At 39.2% G+C, this 24,797-nt stretch overlaps 1 long non-coding RNA gene across 2 annotated transcripts in view; it reads right to left on the bottom strand.

Annotated features, from left to right (window-relative positions):
• LOC112306635 (uncharacterized) overlaps nt 1-24,797 on the bottom strand; it is a 95,761-nt gene that overhangs the window by 69,828 nt on the left and 1,136 nt on the right. Inside the window, exons 2-3 of one of the 2 annotated variants that reach the window (XR_002974969.3) lie at nt 22,061-22,125; nt 14,734-14,917 (exon numbers count right to left, since the gene is read on the bottom strand). This is a non-coding gene — a long non-coding RNA (uncharacterized lncRNA). The remainder of the gene's footprint in view (nt 1-14,733; nt 14,918-22,060; nt 22,126-24,797) is intronic. The other variant, XR_002974973.3, reaches the window with a different exon arrangement.

Here is a 24,797-nt window from a genome sequence, read left to right as displayed (position 1 = left end):
GTCCTGGAAATCACGTAGCGATCCCTGCCTGAGAGAAAAAGGACTTTAAGACCATTTTATAATTGAAAGGACTAGAATCTTCGAGGGGTCAATAGGTAGGCCATGGTTCCAAAGCTAGCTGAAGAGATCTTGTTCCTTCGCTTAGAATTTGAGAGGGTAGAGCCCTGAGCCCAGGAAGAACCCTACCAGAACCCATCTATTTATGAGAAGGGAAGACTCTCTGCACTCCCTGGGCCTAGTTTGACTGGTTAAAATGACCACAGGGAAACAGGGAAGCAGCCAAGTGTACATAGCCACCAGCCCTTGCACAGGAAACTGTCATCCAACAGGGAAATGAGTCCTCAGACTTAGCAGAAACTATTCTTATCTCTTTCTTCTCAGTGAAAACCTGCACTCCTGGGCAACTGCCGATGGGCAGCCAGCCCAAATCCCCGTGCACTGATTTTTGTAGTAAAGTAAAATAAAATAAGTAAATGAGTAAAATAAGTAAACCAGACCAATTTTGTATATTAGCACTGCCCAAACTGTAAGGTGCCACTAATCACTCAAGATCTTGCACAATGCAGATTGATTCAGGAGTTCTTGAGTGACGCCCAGGAATTCGAATTTCTAAGGAGCTCCCAGGGACTGCTGCAGCTGCTAGTGGTCTAATGACAATGATTTGAGAGACAAGGTGATAAAGACCACCATACCCCAGAGCAGCGCAGAGGGGAGAGTGTGCAGGTCCTTACTGTAGGGGCTGTGCCAGTTGTGAAAACACTGACGAGCTGCCATAGTCTAAAACACAGTCACAGGGTGAGCGCCCCTAGAGAGCCCCTGCCCCCAGGACCCAACAGCAGTTGGCTGATGCTGCTGGTGTTTCCAGAGCAACTTCAGAGCTGCAGCCAGCATCCATTCTGATTGGTCCATGACAGGCTGACCAGGTGTTTAAAGTCGTGAATGCCACTCCGGGAAAGGGCTCCCAATAAACATGTGTTGAACGACTCTGGAAAGTATTCACAACTCGCTGCAGTATGGAACCCTGTATATCTTTACCGCCTCTTTCCCCCAACATTCAATCACTGGTCCTTTTTTGTCGAGCATGGATCTGATTCACCCCCACTCATGTTGCTGACGAGAAAACTGGGGATCAGAAAGCTGAAGTGACTCCCCCAAAGTCAGATAGCTACAGAGAAAGCAAAGCAGGACCAGAAGTCAATTCTCACTCCCACAACATCATGCCCAACTGAGTTTTCCTAAAATGAAAGGGATTTTGACTGTCATAGTGTGGTGACAACCTACAAAGTTTATATAGTGAATCAAGGCCTGAATTAATGTTATTTTAAAGAGATATCACTATCTTGAACCCGAAACCCTCGGCCTTGAATATAAATTTTTAATTAGGGCTATGGAGATATATGAAAATTCTACTGTATCTAAAATCCTTAGGTCATACTGTCCGAGGGCCCTCACTGCAGATGCAAAATTGAGTCGAAGTGACTTGTTTAATTAACATCACTGAAAAAAACAAACAAAATTTTAAAAGTCACTGGCTTTCATGACAAACCTGAGACCACCCCCCAGACCTCTTCCCTCTCACCTCGGTGCTCATTCCTCTCTCAACCGCAACTGCACTCACTTTGGGTTTTTTAAGGAAGTGTCTGCATTGATGGCCAGTCGAGGGCAACAGAAGCTGCTGTGTAACCAGGGCCCTGACTACAAGTTTACTTCCCTCCAGGACAAGGTGTGAACAACCACATCAGAGAAGTGTGAGGGAGACCCAGGATCACACGCTGTGGGCTTGGGGAACCGGCCCTCCGCTGGGATGCTGAGGGGCTTCCTTTAACTGTATACCTTTAAAGGGGGGAACTGAACCATTAAGAGTTCCCTGAGGTTCAATGAGGATAAAGGGGCATGCAGAGAGATTTGTCAATGGAAGCAACATGTTCAGCTACATGCCTTCACAGAAAATTACTTCCCAGCTTCACTTTTACAAGGGTGTGTGCAGCTGTAACCCTGCCCAGCAGCAGGGTTTCTCCAGCTTGGCCTCAGGGCATATCTGTTCCTGGGCTAAATGCTCTCTTGTGAGAAATCAGGAAGGTACATCTATCCCAAACCAGAAGACACACTGGGTACCTTTGCGTGTTACCAGATCAGGTTACAAAAGGAATGAGAGAGCTGCCTGTGATTCAGTTTAAGGTCAATGTACAATAAATGCTATTGTCTCATCATTGAAGGGCTTTACAGAGTAAATAAGCACCATCAGGATGCAAAGCGGATTTTCCTGTTCAATCCTGAACAGGAACTGCTCTCAATAAATCATCTTCCTGATGGAAATGACAGAATTATTCTCCCAGGAGGGGTAAACCCAGAAGACTGCACAAACCACACGTCCCTCTCAAGGACAATAGGAAGGAAACAGAGCCTCAGCTGCCTGGAAGGATCTAAGGCTTCCTAGGGACTTGTCCCATCTCTCTCCCTTGGAGGTCACTCTTAATGCTTTTTATAAATCATTGTTTTCGTCCAAAGATAGAAACCTTCTTAGAGGGTATACTGCTTGTTTTTTTAAAAAACTGTATCTGTGGTTAACCTCAAAGGAAAAAAGATCATCATATATCTTAAGTAAAAAGGAAAGTTGTGAAATCAGTATATCTTTTCACTAATAATGCCAACAAAATTAAATGCATTTGGAAAAAATCAACTGGTAAGGGTGGTAGCTTTTGGAGAAGATTGTATGTGATTAACTTTCCTTCCTTGTACTTTTCTTAATTTTCAAATTCTCTGTGATTTCAAATTGAATTATAACTACTTGTTATTTAAATTTATTTACCTTATAATATGTAACCTAAAATAAGAGTTGGATGCCCGCTACTATTATGATCTACTTTTTAAAGTAGAGCAGAAATATATGGATAATATAATGGGATTTTAAAAACAGAACTAATCATTCATGGACATTTGCATGCTTTATCAACTGCATTACTTGTATTAAGACTTTATAATGAGCTTTGTATATGGCATTTGGCAAAGAAACTTCAGTTCATTCTTTCTGAAATGAATTTGTTAGAACTCAAGGATTCTTTTCCAATCAAAACATTAGGAAGTGCTACTCCCAAACCGACTAAGCAGCCAGGCTTTTGATTTCTGAGAAATTCTGCTCTGGTGACCAGGGAACGAAAGGTCAGTTTTGAGGAAGTTTCTAGGACATGAAGAATCTTAGTGAAATTGGCCGGAATTTTTTGAGCGAGGGGAAAAAATACCCCTTGAATTAAGCAAGGTGTATGGGAATTAAGGTCACAGTTTTATCAAATTCAACCTAGATATTTAGTCAGGTCCTTTGAAACTTTTTCCCATGACTAAAATTCTTATTTGTTGCATTTTTGGCATGCTGGCTAAGTGATTTGGGACGCTGGCCCAAAACTCATAGGGTTTTTTGTTGTGTTACAACAAATTAATAAATTAGAGGAAATAGTTTTCTAAGATTCACTGTGACTTGCCCACTTTGGGGGGGAAATCACAATTTGTTATATGTTCTTTTTGCACCTTTAACTCATTTTCCCAAAGGTTGTCATGATAAATTTTATGGAGTCCTTGAATAGAGCAATTATCCAAATATAATCTAAGGAACCGTAGGGGTCCCCGAAACCCTTTCAGGGAGTCTACAATTTCCTTCCTCTTCCATCTAAAAACCTACATGAAGCCAAAATTTCTTTATGTTTCAAAAAAACATATTGTAATAGATTAATGCAGAAGCAGATAAATTTATCTTCTGTTAAATCAGACAGTAAAAATATTTTCAAAAAATATAAAACAGTAATACTTGTTCACTTTTCTGTTTTGAAAACTATAGTTATTTTCACAGAAATATACCATTTATGGGAAAATTGCTGCTTTTTGTTAATTTTTTTATTTATTATTGTCTGTAATGTAGTAGTAATTGGGGGTACGCTATAAAACATTTTGAGAATGGCTAAAAAAGGGAAACTTCTTCTAGACCAAGTTTCAGAAGGGCTGTAGGAGGACGAGAGATCACACGGAGCAGAGCCGTCTTCCCCAGCTGAAGCCTCTCCCTATCGGCCACCCCTGGCTGGCTCGGCATCTGACCACAGATGCGTGCATCAGCCCAGCCAAGGGCAGACATGTCTGGCTTAGATGAAAAGAAACAACTTCTGAGGAATAATACATAATTTCTGTTTTAAGCCACTAAGTTTTGGGGTGGTTTGCTGTTCAGCATGCTTTTGGCGATAAATAACTGATTTCTCCTTCCTATAATTTCCCAAGAATTTACCATATATTTATAATGAGTTCCATACACTTATGCTTCATTATGTATTGTCATACTGTAAATTGATGTTTCTAAGGTACTTAAGGGAATAAAGTTTATCTTAGCTTTTCTTCTTTGGCTCAATAAATATTTAATTAGTTCATGGACCAACTGAGAATCTGAAATTTCTAGGCAAAGAAGAATCCTTTAAAATTGTTTAATCTTTATTCCTTACTCAGCTCTCTTGCCTCCACCCCAAATGTTTAAAAAAAAGGGGGAACTTCCCTTTTGAATCAGCTTATCTTTTCTGTGCTTTTTTCTCTAAGACTCAACCTCGATGGTCCCCAAAACTTGATGAGCATGGAGCACTTAGAACGATACTGCTAGAGCAGCATCTGCCAGGAGAAAGCCTTTTCAACGTAATAGCTTTCACATGCCTATCACCAAAATTCTAGAACTCTGTAATCTGCTTTCTCCATCACTTTTGTCATTACTATAATTTTGGAAACCGTTCAAAAGAAAAGTGACTCACCACCTAAAGAGAGATTGCATCCTGCTCCGTGGTAGCTTCACAATGCTGCTTCTCCAAGCCACTCCCTAAATGCCTGGTCATTGTTGCCAGAAGCACCCTGGCACCTTGGGCTATAAACAGCCCAGGACGAAAATGTGGAGCCTGTCTTCCAGACTCTCACATTTCCTTTTCTGGGGCCATTTCTCCTTTCTGGTCACCTCTCTCCTCAACGTCCTAGAAACTCCAGACCTTAATGTCTTTTCCGAATAACAAAAGCCCCCGTTATGTTCTCCCTTTAAAATGGTCCATGTTCCAACAGTTACTAGGCTTTGTTTGTTTGTTTTTAATACTTTCTTAATTTTTTTAATCATAGTTGACATACAATAGATTAGGTTTGGGTGTGAAACATGGTGATTAGAAGTTACTTGTTTTTAATATGAATGACCAAACAAAACAGAGACAGACTCATAGACACAGAGAACGGACTGATGGTTGGTGGGGGGAGGAGGGGTTGGCTGAAAAAGGTGAAGGGACTGAGATCAGATTGGTAAATTACAAAACAGTCACAGGGATGTAATGTACAGCACAGGGAATATAGTCAACAATATCATAATAACCACGTACATCGCCAGGTGGGCACTAGAATTATCAGGGAGAACACTTTATAAACTATATGTTTGTCTAACCACTATACTGTATGCCTGAAACTAATGCAAAACAATATTGAAGGTAAACTGTGATTGCAACAAAAGTTTTTTTTAAAAAAAGAAGTTACGTGTTTTTTTCTCTGAGTTCTTACCAATGTCGCCATCCTTACCAAAGTTCCCTTTATCTCACTGGGTATCTGAGAGACAAATTCTACTAAAATAATGAGTGTGATGAGTATTAGCTTTATAAATTAATTTTTATAAACATTTCCCTAAAGGAGACATTTGTTAATAAAATTATACCAATGATAATGATGCTATTTGTGGCAGAGTCTGCTACCTGCTCACCAAAATATCTTCTACTCTCCTTCCTGGGCACACTGTTTCACAGCCAGGGTCACTTGGAAACTGCATGGTGAAGAACTTAGATTTGCCAGGTTCCCTGAATGACTGTCTAGAGGAGGGTTGCCTTGCTAACCTGTTAACTGTTATATGAGCCACACAGAAACTTCGATTTTGTTTATATTACAAAAATATTGGGGTTTATTTGTTACAGCAGCTATAACTACCATAACTCATACACTATCCTTCTTTCATAATGTGATTTATCCTTTTGATGGCACATTCCATTAATTCCCTCACGAATGAAGGTCACCAAACTTTTTCTGTACAAGGCTGGGTACCCATATGATCTTTGGGGTGACCATTCCATTCTGTTATTATAGCAAGAAACAAGCCACAAGCAATACATAAAACAAATGGGCATGGCTGTGTTCCAAAAACACTTTATTTACAAAAAATGGAGGGAGGTTGGATTTGGTCTATGGGTACATTTTGTTAACTCCTTTGATAGATGATGGGTAAGCAAAAATCAAACAACAGTTCCTTCACTAAAGAAACTAGAACCATATCTTTCTGGTATCAGCTATGGTCACTTCTACAGCTGCACTGAATGGGGTGCTTGATTGGGGCTAATATTTATAAGATGGCTTTAGGCTCATGTCTGGTGTCTCATCCATTACAACCGAAACATCTACGGGCTAATTGAGCTCAAGCTTCTTTACTTGGTGATGGATCCTAAGAATTCAAAAATGCTCCTTAAAGCCTAATTCTGGGATCACACAGTTTCATCTCTGTATGTTATTGGTCAAAGCAAAGCACAGGGCCAGCCCAGGTTCAGTGGGAGGGGGAACGGGCTTCCCTACTTAAGATGAGGTAGCATGTAACCACTGACAGGGGAGACTGGGCAGCATATTTCAGACATCTTACCGTAACAATTCACATCATTTCCACAGATAGAATCCTCTTGCCCCACCCCCAACACTTAAGACCTCTCTCTATCTTCATCACAAAGTGGTTTTGAGTGCTCATAGGAGAATCCTATACTCAGACACAGGAGGGGAAAAAAAGATTGATCTAAGTTAAGAGTTTGAGGAAAAGCTTCAGCAGGAAAGAGCAACAAGCAAGACTGCTTGAGGGCAACCTTAAAACAGTTCACGTGAGAGAACACAGGGTGAGTCCAGGATGAGTAAGAAGGCTGTGAGGTGGTGAAAGAGCTGATAGGCTTTTACATTCACCCCATTTTATGAGATAAATCAACTCCTGTGGGGAAATATTTGGGGAAGGGCTACCTTCCTTATGCCTTTAAATTATATCCCAGGACTTTAGTCTTAATCCAAGGGAGTAACAGTTTCTGGTAGACTCATTTTCTGCAAGCTTCTGCTTGAAAAGGGAGTGAAAAAAGGAGATGAGGTTTAGCGTGTGCCTTTCAGAAAGGCATTGCACAAACTGCAATAATACTTTCAGATGCACGCTATGCCTCCAGCCTCTGCATTTTACAACTATTCAGGGCATGAAATTGGAGCTTCTAGCAATGTTTGTCCCATTGGAGCAGGAACTTGATTATTTTATCAAAGTAGATAAATCAACCACATTTGGTGCATGTCATGCAAGGACAAGGTGGTGAGCGAGGTTTTCATATCTAAATACAACACACATCTTCAAGACAACTTACAAAGGAATAAAAGCACAGCAAGATTGGCATGAGAAGGTGTCACCCGTAGATTTCAAGGCAGGCTGAGTCTCCAAAATCTTCAAAGGCCAATGGACTCAAGGGGAAAGGACAAAGACGAGGGACTAATCTGCTGACACCAAAAAGAGGCACCTTTTATTTTCCCCCTCCCCCAATGGGCTAATGTAGGGAGAAAAGGAGATTTGTTGAAGAAAGGGAGAATAAGCTCACAGGAACTTTCAAGGAAAGTCTCTAGGAACTTTTTCAGAATATCTCCAAATGGCTTATTGCTGCATTTTATATCTTCTCTTTCCCCTCCCATTCTAGAACTCTCCTAATCAGACCAGTAGAAGACCTCTTTTAATGTAACAAGACCTGACCAGGTTTTTCTCAAACCAAGAAAGAAAAGTCAAAAGTTGACAGGAAGGGGATAAGACAGAAAGAAATAATAGATGAATGAAAATAATTCCTCTTCTATCATGTTCACTTTTTTCTTTTATTCTCTTTGTTAAAGAGACTTTTTTAAAGAATTTTTATTCATTTGAATCTGATACTTTATCCTTTTTTAATTATATTTTATTGATTATGCTGTTATAGTTGTCCGAATTTTTACCCCTTAGCCCCCCTCCTCCTAGCACCTCCCACTGCCTCAGGCAATCCCCACACCATTGTTTATGTCCATGGTCATGTATATAAGTTTTTGGACTATTCTATTTCCTATACTGTATTTTACATCCCCATGGCAATACCTAGAGGGATGTGACTACCAATTTGTACTTCTTAATCCCCTCACCTCTTCACCCATTCCACCACAGCCCTCTCCCACCTGACAACCATCAAAATGCTCTCTGTATCCATGATTATGTCTCTGTTCTTCTTGTTTGCTTAGGTTTTTTTAAATCAATTTTTCATAAATGTGTATTCACGGTTTTGATCTTTTTCTTAAGTAAGTCCCTTTAACATTTCATATAATAATGGTTTGGTGAAAATGAATTCCTTTAGATTTTTGTCTGGGAAGCTCTTCATCTGCCCTCTGATTCTAAATCATAGCTTTGCTGGGCAGAGCAGTCTAGGCTGTAGGTCCCTGCTTTTCATGACTTTGAATACATCTTGCCAATCCCTTCTCACTTGCAAGGTTTCTTTTGAGAAATCAGTTGTCAGTCTTATGAGAACTCTCCCATACGTAACTACCTTCTTTTCTCTTGCTACTTTTAAGATTTTCTCTTAATCTTTAATCTTTGACATTTTAATTATGATGTGTCTTGATGGGGTCTCTTTGCATCTATCTAGTTTGGGACTCTCTGTGCTTCCTGGACTTGCATGTCTATTTCCTTCACCAAATTAGGGAAGTTTTCTTTCATTATTTTTTCAAATAAATTTCCAATTTCTTTCTCTTTTTCTTCTCCTTCTAGCACCTCTATGGTGCAAATGTTAGAAGGCTTGAAGTTGTCATAGAAGCTGCTTACACTGTGTTTTTGGATTCTTTTTTCTTTTTGTTGTTCTGATTGGTTTTTACTTCTTTATGTTCCAAATCATTGATTTGATTCTTGGCTTCATCTACTCTACTGAAGTTCCCCTCTAAATTTTTCATTATTTTAATTAGTGTATCCTTCATTTCTGACTGGATCTTTTTTTATGTTGTTGAGGTCCTCATTAAGTTCCTTGAGGATCCTTATAATGAGTATTTTGAACTCTGCATCTGATAGATTGCTTACCTTAATTGTGTTTAGTTCATTTTCTGGAGTTTTGACCTGTGTTTTCATATGGGCCACATTTCTTTGTCTCCTCATTTTGGCAGCCTCCTTGCATTTGTTTCTATGTATTAGATAGAGCTGCTATGAATCCCTTTCTTGGTAGTATGGCTTAATGTAGTAGGAGTCCTGTAGGGCCAGTGGCATAACCTCTCCTATCACCAATGGGAGGGATTTACCTGGTCCAGTCAGCTGCAAGGACTGGCTGTGACCACTTACCACCAACCTTTATCCTCAATGGAGGATCAGTTATGCAGGGACAGGGTGGTGGTGCTCCAATGTGGTCTATAGCTGTCCACTGGGTGCATGGGCTTTTGGGTCTCCCTGGTGGTGCAGGTCAAGGTCAGCCCCCATCTTTGGTCTGCCCGGGAAAACCCTACAAGAGCTATAAACCAATCTGAGATGGCTGCTACTTGTGCTGGGCTTGGAGATTCCCAGGCAAAGCCAAGCTCTGAATCTAGGCTGGCTGCTGCAAGTGCCAGGCCTGGGGCCACTTAGAAAGAAGTAAGGGGACTGAGGGCTTAATGAGGCCAACTGTTGCTTGTTTGATAGGATTTAGGAAGTTGTGAAGCATGAGCCAAGACCAGCCACTCATATGGGAAAGTCATAGTTAACAGTTTGGGTAGGCCCATGTGTTGGGTGGGACAGAGTCTCAGGGGATCTCCATGGTGGGGCAAACAGTGTTAGCCAGATTGATGGAGTCTCAAATATGGCACCTTCCTGCCAGCTCTGTGCAACTATAGGGGGAAGACTCAGAAAAGGGGCAATGGCCTCTGCCTACCTTTCTGTCTAGGGGAAAGTTGTCCCCCAGCTCCCCCCTTGATGACAGACACTTTAGTTCCTCTCTGTTTGTCACTGGTGCCTTTCAAGCTGCTACCCCGATGCTGGAGCTCAGAGGGAGTAAGTCTGGGTAAGTGTGTGTGTGTGGGGGGGGGGGGGGTTCTTTAAGGAGAACTGCTTGGGACTCCAGAAGTTCCTTAATTTAGTTTTATAATATATAAACTATTTACATGAGGTCAAAATCACATATGCAAAATAAGATGTATTCAAAGAAGCCTAATTTCTTTGTCTCTTCTAATCTCCAATGTAATATTTTTAATTTATATTTTATCTTTTAATTTTTTTAATAAAAGCAGATATGCAGATGCAAAATGCATTTGTATCTCTCAATTTATTAGAGATACAAATCTGCAACATATACTACAATCTTAGTTCTCTCTTGCTTTTTCCACTTATAATATATCCAGGCAATTGCTGCAGAGTAGTATGTGGAGGTTTTATACAAGGGTTTTTCTTATTTTCTTGAGGGTAACATATATACATTATCCTTATATAATTTTATTAGACTTCATATTTGGTTATTCATAATAGATATATAGATTGATTATCTACAGTGAACAAATACAAACACAATGTATGCAATCCAGGTATATTTTGCTAATGAATTTCCTACTATAAACAATATTGAAATTAATATATTCTTCCCTCTCTTCTCCCTCCACCCCATCATGTGTTTGAAGTATTACCTTTTGCTTTCAATTATTAACAATCAGGTGAATAAATTTCATCTTATATTTTATTTTTTTAATTTTATCCTATATTTTATGTAGTTTCCTCATTCTTCCTCCACGTGTTATATTTGCACTGTATCTTTATCGCCAAATGATATAGATATTTCATATGTTTGTTTCCCTGTTATAGTCATTATTTATTTTGAATTCTACTGGTAAGTATATATATTTTAAGGTCACAACTAATGTTGTTTTTGATACCTCTCTAGTTGGTTACATAATTATGTTACTCCACTGCCTTCTGGCATAAAGCATTAATATAAATTAAACAGATGACCATCTGACTTTACTTGCATTATTAATTTCTTTTACAATAATTAATTTTGGTGATGGTAAATCTGGGCTAATTTTCTCTGTATCCATTTTCTATTTCTGGGCAACAAATTACCATCAACTCAGCAGCTTAAAACAGAAAATGAATTTCTCACAGTGTTCATGGCTCGGGAGTCTGCACACAGGTCGGCCGGCCAGACCCTCTGCTCAGGGCCTCACCAGAATGGAATCAAGTCGTCCAGGACTGTGGTCTCTTCTGAGGCTCGTGGTCTTCTTTCAAGTCCCCTGGTGGCTGGCAGAACTCAGTTCTGTATGGTAAGTGACCAAGATCTGCACTCTCTTGCTGGCTGCCAGGTGGGGGCGCTCTCAGCTGCAGGAGACAGTTGCCATTTTCTGCCACTCCCCACACCATGGAAGTTTGCTCCTTCAAGGCCAACAAAAAAGCCCTGTTTTAAAAAACACTATAAAGACTATACTTTCAGGGATCATTTCTATAGTTCATTAAAAAACACTATAGACATGTTTATTTGTCCTGAATATTTTTAGAAGTCACTCTTTCTGTGTATTATTTGTTGAGTTATACAGGTACTGCATATTTAATTTTAAAAGTATTTGTAATAGCCTAAAATATATGCAGTATAAAAACTAGAGTGAGAAAATTGAGGCAAAAAAAATATAAGTATACAGGTAATAATGGTGTATTTGCCAGGGTTCTTCAGAGAACAGAACCAATAGGAGGTGGGTATAAGTAGAAAGAGACTTATTTGAAGAGAATGGCTCACAAGATTACGGGCACGTACAAATCCAAAATCTGCAGAGTGGGCTGGCAGGCTGGAAGCCCAGGTAGGGCCAATGTTGCCATTTAAGTCCAAAGGCAGCCTGCTGGCAGAATCCCCCCTTGTTCAGGGGCGATCAGGCAGGCTTTCAATCTATTCAGACTTTCAAACGATAGAATGAGGCCCACCCACGTCATGGAGAGCAATCCACTTCATTCAAAGTTTACCAATTTAGATATTAATCTTATCCAAAAAAACCCACTATCACAGAAACATCCAGAATAATGTTTGACCACATATCTGGGCACTGTGGCCCAGCCAAGTTGACACATAACTTCCACCATCACAAATGGCTAAGGTGAAAGTTATAACCCCCCACCCCACATCATGTGAAATCCTATTTACATAGTGGCTTCACGGTTATCCTCTAAGTTTCCTAGCTAACAAAGCAGAGAATGAAACAGATGTTCTCTCAGGAAACCTTTTTTTCCCTAATAAAGAAACCTAAGAGCCGTTTCTCCCATGGGTCCTCACAGACAGGACACTGCGTGTTCCAGGGAGGGACTTCCCAGTAGGCTTCCCTAAATAAATCAGTGGCGCACTTCCAACACACAAATGCCATAAAAATAATTGTATAAGAAAACGTTTTATGGCTTAATTCAGCATCATCTAGGGATGGAATTTAGAATATTTCCAGAGACACGTAAGTCACGAATTCTTTAGTCAGTTCTCCATGGATATTATTACCCCCAATTTTTTAAAATAAGAATTGTATAGCAGGGAATTTTAAGTTATATTCTCTGGCTATCCTTAAAGTCATATAGCATGTAGACATGTAGGTGATAGCTAGCAGGTTGGTATGCTTTCATGGGCCCATAGGGAGACTAACATCCCCTTATTAAAATGAGAAGCACAACCAAGACTCAGGCTTGCATAGACGCTCATTGACTAGTGTGGGGGGTTGATCCAAGGTAATGACTCTGGGCAAACCCAACACTTCCCTCACTTCTGGAGCTGCTGCAAACATGGGCAAGGGAGCAACAGAGTCCCCGAAGTTCTCTATTATAGACTACGGCTACGAGTATTTTAATGTGGAAAACGTTGTGATCGGGAGGTACGAATTACCACAGGACCATTTTTAATGTCAGTAAAGCAACCACACAATAACGACTATTAAACCCAGAACTGAAGCTCTGTTCTTCAGAGCTAAAAATATATTTTTTCAGATAAGAAAAATATATCACTTAGGTTGGTCCAGAGTTGAAGCTTGTCCAGGTGTCCTGACAGAGTTGCTGTAAATTCCATGGATGGTAGGAAAAATTAAACCAAAAGGAGCATGTTACGTCTAGAGAACACAAGAGCCAAGAGATTGACGGTCATGGTAAGAGCTACAGGCGAGTAGAGAGTGAGAAAGTGGGAACAGTAAAATAACGGGCCTTTCTGTTAAAATAGGGAACTCTCAGTCTTCCATTTTACAGGAGACCCAGTTTCATTTGGCTGGAATCTCCAATGTTGGTAACAAATTAATTGTTGACGTGAAGTGAAGGAAAGCTTCCAGGGTAGAAAAGGTGAGGAACTGTGAACACAGAGTTGCCTGAGACTCCATGGTTATTAAACCAACATATGCTCCCATACTAGAAACAGAACTTCAATGATTTGCTAGTGGCTACTTCTTATTAGGCAGGCTGCTTATTCCAACTGATCGGTTGGAAAACAATAGCATAGCAAATTAAGTGCAAATTGGTTCATAACTAATCCATTTTGTCAACTTAATTGAATTCTTCATGTTGAGGACTTTGTCACCAACAATGATGACCAAGCATTGAAAGGGGAGATGAAGAAAAATTAAGTAAAAGAAAATCAAAACTTAGATTTATAGTGTGGTCCAGTTGACTAATTTCAAATGGAAAAGACTAGTGGCTTTCTCTAAAGCCATTAAAATTTCACAGAAAATCACTTCCAACAGAAATATCACTTTTGATTGCTCTTTCAAATGAATATTTTGTTTACAGTCATAATTTTAAACAGAAAGTTTTCTTTCCATTGCGGTTACTAATGTGCCTGAGTGCCTTGCATGTTCTTCTCCAGTGTTGTGAATAAAAGGTCAGTGGAGAAATAAATTACTTTTGAACACATTGTTGTGGGTTGAACTGCATCCCCCAGAAGCCCACATGTTGCAATCTTGGCTTCCAGTGCCTCAGAATGTGACCTTGTTGCAGTTAGAGCTGTGGCAGAAGTAATTACTTAAGATATACTCATACTGGAGTGAGGTGGGCCCCTAAGCCAATACTACTGGTGTCCTGTGAAAAGGTTGAATTTGGACACAGACATGCATATAAGGAGAACGCCAAACGAACGTGAAAGCAGACACTGGGGCGTGAGTACAAGCCAAGCAAAACCAAAGATTGTCAACCAACCACCAGGAGCTAGAAAAGAGGCACAGAACACCATCTTCCTCAGAGGCCTTAGGAGGAAGCAACCCCGCTGATACCTTAATCTCAGACGTCTAGAACTGTAATTCAATAAATTTCTGTTGTAGTTTGTGGTATTTTGTTATGAAATCCTAGCAAACAAATGCGTACACTATTGAGTAAATATTTCAGACATAAGTAGGGTGGATTAAGAATTGTGTTCATGAAGTTAGTACCTATAAGTTAAACCAAATCCCTGAACTAAGTAAGATGTGACAGAGAGGGGCAAGAATAAAGACACTTATCTGTTCTTCATGGACATATGACAAGTGGAGAAAATTGCTAGCACAAGGAATGGTGGTCTTGTGTGCTTGTTATTCGGCTCAGACTTCAGACATCATTTGCTAACTCCTCTGCCATTTATTCCAAGACCACCTAAGAGAAGGGGTGGCTGCCTTTGTTGAGAGAGTTTGTGTTCCATCCAGCCAGGTAACATGCAGTGAGCCTCCCACTGGAAGGTCTCAGTATCACTTCCTTACCTCTGTGGTGCATCTCTTCCCTGAGGGGCTGCTGAAAGGAATGAAGAGCTGTCCCATAACAGGCAATGGAAGGCAGGAGATTAACAGACATCACCATCCCCGTGTAATAAGTGAGAAAACCAATGCTTGATAAGGAGAAAGTGTTCTCTGCAGACTCTTCCAGCTAGTAAATAAGAGGCATAATCTAAATGTGGGAGAATGGAGAGAGAAGAGTTTATTCAAATATAAATAGAAGGCAGGTCATGTCTAGATCTTCAATGATATACGGAGACATTAAATAACTTTGGTGGGGAAAGTCTTATGATCTGTGTGTGCTTTAGACGCCCTGCTCACAGGGCAGTGAAGAAGACGATTAAAGGAATTCAAGACTGGCAATGAGGAGACCCCATCCTGTCATTGCAGTGACGTCATGGTGAGCGACGATGGCTGCACCGTGGTAGTGACGGTGGCAAGAAGGGACAAGATAAGATATATCCAGGATACATTGGCTGGAACACAGGGAATAATCTATTAAAATTACCAGGTCCTGGCTTGGACAACTACATTTATGTGGTGTTATTACCAGGCATGGGAGGTAGATGCTGAAGGTGAGTATGGTGAGGATGCGTGCACCAAGCTGAGATGTCTGTGGGCCATTCTTTCAGTGAGGCCTGGAACACACTGTGTAAAATTTTATTTTCATGACATGGCAAACAGGTAGTGTGTCAACTAGGCTAAAACCCGATTTGCCAGGTTATCCTCCCTGCATGATTCTGGTGAGCGTGAGCCACAAGAGACATCTTAAATGAGATGTATAAGACAGAAGTGAAGTAGCAACCAGATTATTTCACTCTCCAGAGGTTGGAGGTGGACATGAGATGTTGTAGCTACACCCCCGCATTCTATCTGCTGACCCATCTCAGTGGCAGCATTCAGCATTCGAGCCTGCACAATCTGATCCTGCTGTAACTCCTTCTTCAGCCTTGGGTCTCTGACCCCTGGGCCAACTGGATGTCAAAGGGCACCAGCTTCTTCTACAAAATACCCTCTTTGGCATCAGCTTCTTCTACAAAGACCCCCTTTACCAAGTAGGAGGCTTAGAGGCAGTAAGACATTGACGCAGGTTCCGGTCCATCTTCATGCGTCCACTGGGCTCATAGGATCCAGATTTTCCTCGTAGGTTTTGGCTTTACCGTTCCAGCTTGGCTGTACTTTCTGCCCTGAATACAACTGATCTGATGACTTCAGGATGCAGCATCAGATATAGAAAAAAGAGTCCCCCATATAGTGTTGAACCAACTCCTAAAATTGCATCAGGTCAAATCTCTATAGAAAACCCCTAGGGCTCTGCTTCTCTGGGTAACCCTGACAGACACATGAATGAAGTTCTTATAGAGCCCCACCCCCATCACTTTTCACAGCGCTGAATACATAGTCCAGTTCTCCAGACCCTTTTACCCCAGGACAAAAGGTCAGAAGTTTTAGGTTTTACCAGCCTAGGGTACGATTGTTCATTTGTAGCATTAAGTCAGTGGTGTATCTCCTCAGGGTGAGAAACGATTTGTACAATAGATGGACAATTTAAAGCAAGGGTTAGTAAATATTTTCTGCAAGGACCAGATAGTAAATCTTTAAGATTTGTAACCCATAAGGTCTCTATCACTGCTATTCAGTTCCCATTATCAAGCAAAAGCTGCCATAGGCAACACATAAATGAAAGAACATGTCTGGGTCCAAATAAAATTTAACTTACAAAATCAGATGATGTATCGGATTAGCCCATGGACCATGGTTTGACACCCAAGTCAGACAAAGTAATGTAAGTTCTTTACCATAAAGGTGCACTTAGAAAAGTTATCAATGCATTTAACATGGAGAAAAAATTAAAGTCGGGGTCAGATAGTCTGGGATCCAATCACAGTCTACACTTTCTGATGCTTCTTGTCCTTATGTTATGTGGAGACAACAAGGCAAGTGCAGTCTTGTAAAGTACGTCTACAAATTCTTTGACATGCTTCCTTTCAAAAGGAAGCATCTAATTTGTTTTCCCTTAAGCATGGACTAAACATAGTGACTTATTACTAACAAATAGAATGTTGCAGGCATGGCATTTATGTAATTTGCAAGGCTAAGTTAGAAAAGGATGATTCAGCTTCAACTTGACTCTCTCTTAAACCACTCAGTCTTAAAAACACAGCCACTAAGCTATGAGAAAGCCAAAGTGGCCAAATGGAGAGGTCATGTATAGACGCTCTGGCCATAGCCCCAGCAGAGGTCCCAGGCAACAGCCAGCATCATCTGCCAGACATGTAAATGAGCAAGCCATTGGATGATTCTCGTACCCAGCCTTTGGACTGGTCCAGCTGAGGCCAAGTGAACAGAAACATCTGTCTCCACAAGTCCCAGCTAAACTGCATAAAGTTAAATAAAATAAACGTTGTCCTTGTTTTAAGCTACTCAGTTCAAGGTGAGTTGTGACATAGAAATAGATTACTGGAATATAAAGATGCCCAGAGACTCTCCAGTTATTATCATAAGAATCTCTCGAACTTATTGACCTGCTGGCTCAGATCTTAGCTTCATGCACAAGTATGTGTTTGCAGCTGACTATGGAAGGGAGTTTCCCAACAATTCAAAGACAGGACAGATAAAATAGCCAAGAATACTATCAAAAGCCACAGAGAAGATTTAAGAGGCAGAACCCAATGACCTAACCTGGAATTTGACAAAACTCTGGCCCTGACACTTCTCTTTCAAAAACAGTGTCATAGGACTTTTGATGATCAGGCTAGATCAAGATTAGAGCCGGCCAAACCATCTTTATAAGAAGTGAAACACCACTGAAAACTAATAAGCTAGTGTACTTTGAACTAAAGAGCTGGCCTTTAATTTATTTTGGCCAGAGTGCTTTCCAACAGAAGTGTAAATCGAACTATAAAAGTTGGCTCCTAAAGGATATAATATAAATAGCTACAGATCAGTTACAATTGGTTTATTTAAGGTTAATTCTTAAGTTCAAGACAATGAGATGGGGTCTGGGGCCCAGGGAAGCAGAGTATGTACACTCTTGATGTGAATATTTGGAAAGAAGACCCCTATGCTTGTGATGATTCTTTCATGAGGATGGAGATGACCCTGAGAACGAAAGTCAAGTGAAAGAATAAGCCTAGAAGCACGGGACTGGAGCTCGAAGTGCTGATGTGTGCACGTAGGTATGAGAAGCAAGGGTGCTGCTCGTGTAAGTAGATGTGAGTGAGCATAAACACTGAAATTAAAGGCTAAGCCTTAAAGAGAATGGAATAGTTTCCCAAAACTAAACACTTCAGTGACACTGACCTACTTTCTCTTTCTCCAACTTGATATTCTGTCCCAAAATGCCATAACTTTGCCACTCTGGGATCTTGTCCTGGAATGTCCTCAGGGTAGTGTTTTGAAATGGAAAAAAATACCAAGTCATGCAGTCCTAGATTTGGAGGTCACATCTGCCTTGCTCTAACTGTGTAAACTTGAGCTTTTGTTATTTTTTACCATCAATTTCAAGACCTGTACAACGGGAATAAAATATCCACCTATATGGTGGTTATATGGTTCGAGTAAGACAATATTCATGAAGGATATTATAGGATAACATGTAGACCAAGTTCAGTAAAGGATAGTTTCCAAGAACCCCTAATTCCCTACCCAGTGAGTCCTACTCACAATCCTGATAGAGTGTCATCTCTACAGTCCTTGTCAATGACACAGGAAAGCTTAGTTTCTTCCTCCAGGCTGTCGCAGCACCTTAGCCACACTGCATTGTCTTAATGTGATGATTTGTCTGTGTATCCCATGTAGACTAAGGACTTTATTAATTCCTTGTGTGTTTTGTACCATTGTGATGATGGTCCAGAAGGTTTTGTTTTATAACGGAGGCATTCACAAACATGTCATTTATAAAAATTAGTATGTGCTGTTTGAGAGAATTAAAATGCGGATTACTCAGTATTTGGGAATGTTTTAGTCTACATTGTAGAGGCCATCTCTCCTTCTCCTGGTTCCCACTTGCTCAATAGTCATCCTTATTTGATTTATGGAGGTCCCCTGTTCTTCTTTAGGACCTTGCCTCTCATATCTTCTCAAGTCAAAGCTGGTTTTTTTCGGTAAACTGATGTTCTTATTAATAAACTATGACCAACAAATGCAAGAAAGGACCCTTCAAATGTGTAAATCCACATAGTATAAATTGCCCAAAGGAGCAGTACTGATTGCAAAGGATGGAAAAACCACCACTATATAAGCTTACTTTTAGGAATGCATTTTGCTCCCAGGTAAGGTGATATATTCAAAAAGAAATTAAACTCTCACCCTTTTACCTAAATATACATATTCTGAAGCTGCTAAATTTGTAGACATAATAATTATAATATGGCTAATGTTTATTGAGTATTTAAAATGGTACAAATACCAAACTAAAAACTTTTTACATGTCATCTTATTTTTATCATTGTGGCAAATCTAAGAGATGATCATTATGTCAGTTTCACAGAAGAGGAAGTCCAACTAACATTACATGCATTTGAATTGTATCACCCTGGTTTGTACATTCCATACAATTTATATATGGGCTCAACATATTTGCAGGAGTTAGCCACCACCTTGGGTTCATGATATTTGAATTATTACCTTTTCTGTATTTGGATTAGTTAAGACCTATGTTAAGACTTTACTGACCACCAGTAAAGTGAATTTGGCTATCTGATTGTCTCCTGTCATCTTACCAGGACTCATGTGAATGAAAAACCAGAAAAACACATTTTATTAAAAATTTAGTTTTGGGTGGTGAACACACAATGCAATATACAGGTGATGTATCATAGAATTGTACACTGGAAATCTGTATAATTGTATTAATCAATGTTACCCCAATAAATGCATATAAATTTTTTAATTGGAGGAAGAGGAAGAAAATGTCAGGAAACGTTCAGGAATGAAGGCTTGTTACTACAGGTACTACAGGGAATGGGTCTAGGCAGCTGGAGAGCTCCATGAGTGCATAAATCTTTCTGAACAGATGAAATGATCAAAGAAAAACAGGGCATTCTGATAATCACACTTACTCACTTTTACTGAAGTTGCAGGGATCTGAGCCCTACAGTGAAGCCATAGCTGCATTTACCATATTGACTTTGACTTAATAAGCAGAAAACTGATCTAAGGTAGCCTTTCCAAACTACTTACATTTAATCACAGCACTATTGCAACTTAACAAAGAATTCTCCGAAGTTAAATTATTTGATCTTTATAAACTAAATATTCTTCTTGACACTTAGACCTCTCACTCCGACACACACATTCCTTTAGGTAGAGGTAAAGATCCTGAAGCAGGTGTCTAACATTGTCCACTAGTCCCTGAGGAGTAAAGACTTGGCGCACTTTTATGATCCATCAAATGTGGATTCTTCTTTCTCCCTGGTGTCATCCTAGGCCATCACTGTGGACTGGATCCAACAGAAAATTTTTCATTACAGCAAATTCCAAAAACTTGACCTTCCAAAAGGATGACAGCAGAGGGAGAGCATATTGTGCTGGGGTGGGAGCAGTGGCCATGGAAGAATGAAAGATAAAAGTGCTTAAACTCCCACTCTGCGATTAGCTCCTCCAGACTGTTACTATTCACACCCTTCATAAGACTACCTGTATGAAAATTGTATAATTTCAAACACCAATATGTTATCTCTGGATGCTTGTTTGACAACCTCACCCAAGCTAACTATAGACTTTTTAGCTTTGTATATTAGGTATCTCAAATATATTGAGGCCAATAAGTCTAGTGGTATTGATTAATGATGTGGCAAGAACTGGACCTGGAATTCTAATTCATATATTCATACACTTAACACCCTCGCATTTTGCTGTGAGACATGATGATGAAATTAAGGGCATCATCTTTGAAATCATATGGTCCTAAATTCAAAAGTAACCTCTGATATTTTTAAGATACAACATAATAATTAACCTATTTGTACCTTATTTAATATAAGAGTTATAATATTTTCCTGTGATATCATTTTGACAATTAGAGATAAATATTATAAAATGCATGAGGCACATAGTAGGCATATAATAAAAATTATTAGGACTATTGAAATAGAAAAATACAACAGAGAATATGAAACAAATGGTTGGTTTGAAATGACTAACAAAGCTTATAAACCCTTAAAAGACTAATTTTTTAAAAAGAAAGTAAAGAAAGGAAAAGAGAGAAGAGGGGAAGGGAGGGGAAGAAAGGGAAGGGGAGAAGGGAGGGAAGGAAGGAAGGAAGGAAGGAAGGAGAGGAAAATAAAGAGGGAGGGATAAAGGAAGAAAAGGAGGACAGAGGAAGGGACATGAATAACATTACCAATATTAGAAATGAATGTGGGGATATCACTACAGATCCTACACACATTAAAAGGGTAATAATAAAACATTTCAAACAAATTGATATTCAAAATAATTCAATAAATTTGACAACTGAAATAAAAAAAAGTCCTTGAAAAAAACAACTCCCCCAAAACTGATACAAAAAGAAAGAGAATATCTGAACAATGCTAAAGAAATTGAAGTCATAATTTTAAATCTTCCCAAAAATCCACAAAAAAAAGCTTCAGACCAAGATGGCTTCATCAATAAATTCTATCAAATATTTGCTATCAGTCTTACATAAACTCTTTTAGAAAATATGGGGTGAGAGAATCATCAGAGAAATGCAAAATAAAACCACAATAAGATCCACCTCACACCTGTCAGAATGAATAACATCAGTAAACCAACAAACAAGTGCTGGCGAGGATGTGGAGAAAGGGAAACCCTTCTGCACTGTTGGTGGGAATGCAGACTGGTGCAATCATTGTGGAAAGCAGTGTGGAGATTCCTCAAACAATTAAAAATGGAACTGCCTTACAATCCAGCAATCCTGCTTCTGGGAACATATCTGAAGGAACCCAAAACACTAATTAGAAAGAACATAAGCACCCCTGTGTTCATTGCAGTGTTATTTACAATCACCAAGATATGGAAGCAGTGTGTGTCCATCAGTAGATGAGTGGATAAAACAACTATAGGACATTTACAGAAGGGAACATTACTGGGCCATCAAAAGAAGAAAATTTTACCTTTGTGACAGCATGGATGGACCTGGGGAACATTATGCTAAGTGAAACAATCAGTCAGAGAAAGACAAATAACATATGATTTCACTCACATGTGGAGTTTAATGAACAAACTGAGCTAACAAGCAAAATAGACTCATAGGTAGAGAGCAAGCTGACAGCTCTGTGAGGGGTTGGGAGAGGTGGAGGGATCAAGCCAAAAAAGAAAAAGGACTCACGGACACAGGCAACAATGTGTGATTGCAGGGGCTGGTGGAGGCAGAAGAAGGTATTCAGGGGATAACTGGAAATGGAAAAAACAGCAAACATAAACTATTAAAAAATATATAAAATACTAAAATGAGCAGTATAATTTATGCATAGCATGTTAAAGATTTTTTAGCAATTTTTCTCAAAGCACTTTTTAATAGAAAATCATATTCTTAAGGAGTCAATAGTCAGGAATTATTACCCCCTCAATGTTTCAGAAGAAAGAGAAGCATAAGACTTGAAAGAAATGTACCAAATTAAGAGTTAGTTTTGCTCCTATACCTAGCAAGCCACTGAGTTGTTTCTACTTGTCTATTAAAAATAGTGCTGCTATGAACAGTTTGCTCATATTTTCGGTCTACCCATGCATGCCTTTCTTTTGGGTATATACTTAACAGAAGAATTGCTCAGTCATATGGCATGTTTATGTTCATATTGCACTAGTTCCAATATTTATGAAATAATCACAAATTTCTAAAAGACCTGGTGTCATAAAACAAAATGAGTCAGTCTTTTAAATGCCTTTTAATTGGTTACCCCCCTCCAACATACATTGATTGTGCGTGTTATGCTTTTGCTGAATTCATGAATGTACATTAAAACTATTGTGTGAAAATAAAAATAAATAAATAAATAAAAATAAGGAAAAGAATTCATAGGATGAGGGAATACTTTCCTACTGATCTCAAGAGGTTTACATAACCCAAATACCAAAACCTCATGGGGACGCCACAAAGAATGAAATTACAGAGCAACAAACGTCCTTCATGGGCATTGATGTAAATGTTCTTATCAAAATATCAGTAAATCAAATCCAGCTATATACAAAGGGTACTATATCATGACAAAGCATCCAAGATTGAGTTTACATTTGTAAATCTGTCAATGGAATTGATTAACACAGAAAATAAATCATATGGATAGCTCAATACAGGCAAAAATGTTCTTGAGAAAATTCTACATCAATGTATCATTTTTAAAAATCTCTCAGCAAATTAGAATTACAAGGGAACTAAACCAATCTCATTATTGGCATCTACAAAAACCTACAATTAACATACTACTTAATGGCAAAATATTGAACATTTTTTCCATATCAAGGATGTCAATTTTCACCACTTTTATTTAATATCGTCCCAGAGGTCATAACCAATGAAATAAAGTTGTTTTAAGAAAGTGAATTGGATTAATGGGTTAGGTTCTATAGGAAAAAAATTTTAGACTGGAAGAATTGAAAAGTTTCTTTGTCTCATATGGACATAAACTCACTCTAGAAAATTAAAATGCAAACCCACCCTAAATTGTTGCAAGACATGCCTTTGGCAGGGACCTTTTTGTGCTAAGTAGTCACTGGGTTATCTAGAACTCCGTTAGGTGAGCCAAAGGACTCGGAAATGTTTGGATAAGTCAGGTCACTGTGACCCTTTATGTACTAGTTCTTGGGAAGGCTGCTAGTTTCCAATGCCCAGGAGTGTTTGTAGAAAGGCAGGCAAGTGGCTGTAAACAAGAAAAATAGTTACGAAACTAGGCTAACAGATTGGAGAAGATCATTTGTTGCTCCAGAAATTCACAAATGGAAATGATGGCAGCACGGATTTAAGACCATAACATAAAATAACTGAAATGCCTTGCATGTGGTTATTTTGAACATGCCGAGAGCCTTTAATATAATTTCTCCATATTATCTGTCAGATTGTTAAAACTTTTTAAGAAATGACAAGTTAGTTTTTGAAAGCACCCAGATCATTAGTGATTGATTACTCAACAATGAGCAAAGCTGCATGTGTGATGTGCACAAAATTTGGTTCTGCGTGGTCACAGAAGTAGGCAAGACAAAACACATAGCGTGGTAAAAGCCAAAGAGCCTGGAGAAGTTGAAGTCAGCTTCCTGAAGCTGTGTACATTCAGTTGATTTTTGAGGAAGCCATAAAATATGGGAAAGGAACTGGGGTGATGTAGATGAGGCCCAAAGAAAAGATTTTAAGACATTTTTATAAAAGAAAAATGGTCATGTTATGTTGTATGCTGTAAAAGATCACAGCGTTGAAGTCAGACAGGCGTGAGTTTACAGCCTGGTTTCTCACTTACTGCACCTATAACTTACGAATGTAGTCTCGCTGAGCCTCAGTGTACTTCTCTGTAAACTGAGAATTAAAAGATTGCCTCACTCATAGAATTGATATGTGTAACAAATGAGATAAAAATGAAAAGCAACTAACTCTTACCATTGTTGATACAGAAACATAATAAATGAGTTTTTATGATGTTGCATAAATACAATAAATGGTCATTTTTATTATGAGAATTTCAAGTAAAAAGTCTAAGCAGGATATTGCTTTGCACCTCTCTGCGAACATTTTTCATTAAGCTGCATTTAACATATGAAACATACTTTCCTCCTAGGGGCAAATCTTAACATTTTACTACCTCTTTAAAGCTTCCTTTTGTTTCACTATTCCTACCTAACAAGACAATGTATCCTTCTTATAGATGAACTCTGATAGGATAAATTAAGGAAGATCCAGCGCCAGCTGCCAGCCTGATGTATTTTGCAGTTTCTAAGACAAAAACTAAAGAAGTATTTGTTCTGGTCAGGCTATGGCGCCCAGGATTGAGCTGGAGCCAATGGGAGTCCATGTGCAATAGTCCTCAGCCATGGCTGTGGCAATACAGAAATACGGTGTATTTATACAGGGTGTGGCAAAG

This window comes from Desmodus rotundus, chromosome 2 (assembly GCF_022682495.2).
Source record: "Desmodus rotundus isolate HL8 chromosome 2, HLdesRot8A.1, whole genome shotgun sequence".
In the NCBI taxonomy this organism is placed as follows: Eukaryota; Metazoa; Chordata; class Mammalia; order Chiroptera; family Phyllostomidae; genus Desmodus; species Desmodus rotundus.
Note: the sequence above shows the minus strand (reverse complement) of the source record. Positions and strands in the feature narration are given on the sequence as shown.